At 41.3% G+C, this 566-nt stretch overlaps 1 protein-coding gene across 1 annotated transcript in view; it reads left to right on the forward strand.

Annotated features, from left to right (window-relative positions):
* The window catches only part of LOC107671810 (mitochondrial coenzyme A transporter SLC25A42-like), a 19,193-nt gene that overhangs the window by 11,845 nt on the left and 6,782 nt on the right, over nucleotides 1-566 (forward strand). The window lies entirely within an intron of this gene.

Below are 566 nucleotides of genomic sequence, written 5' to 3' on the forward strand. Positions count from 1 at the left end.
ACAAACAAAACCAAATTAAACCCTGCGGCTCATGACGATACATTGATGTGTAAAGACACGAAACAATCGGTCAGTGCAAGAAACTGAACAGTATTTATATAGTTTTAACCTCTGATTTACTGCAATGTCCGAACTGTCCTGAGCGCGTCTATCTCTCGCAGATAGCGCACCTATGTTTCAAATGGACCATTGACACTCTATCTACAATCTCAGTTAGGAGTGTCAATGGTCCATTTGAGAGATCGGTGGCGGTAATGCACTTATAAGTGTGCGATCCGCCGTAAAGCAAGAAGAAGAAGACGCGTCAGGCGCCGGCTGTTGAACGCGCTCAGGACTGTTCAGACATTGCAGTAAATCAGAGGTAAAACACGATATAAATACTGTTCAGTTTCTTGCACAGACAAATCGTTTTGAGTCTTTACACATCAATGTATGTTTGTGTATGTTTTTTTGACTCTCAAAGCCGTGATTCCCATTCACTTCCATTATAAGACTGACAGACTGCAACGGTTTGAGTTAAAAATCTTCGTTTGTGTTCTACTGAAGAAACAAAGTCACCTACATCT

Source organism: Sinocyclocheilus anshuiensis, unplaced genomic scaffold, assembly GCF_001515605.1.
Source record: "Sinocyclocheilus anshuiensis isolate Anshui unplaced genomic scaffold, SAMN03320099.WGS_v1.1 scaffold1491, whole genome shotgun sequence".
Taxonomy (NCBI): domain Eukaryota; kingdom Metazoa; phylum Chordata; class Actinopteri; order Cypriniformes; family Cyprinidae; genus Sinocyclocheilus; species Sinocyclocheilus anshuiensis.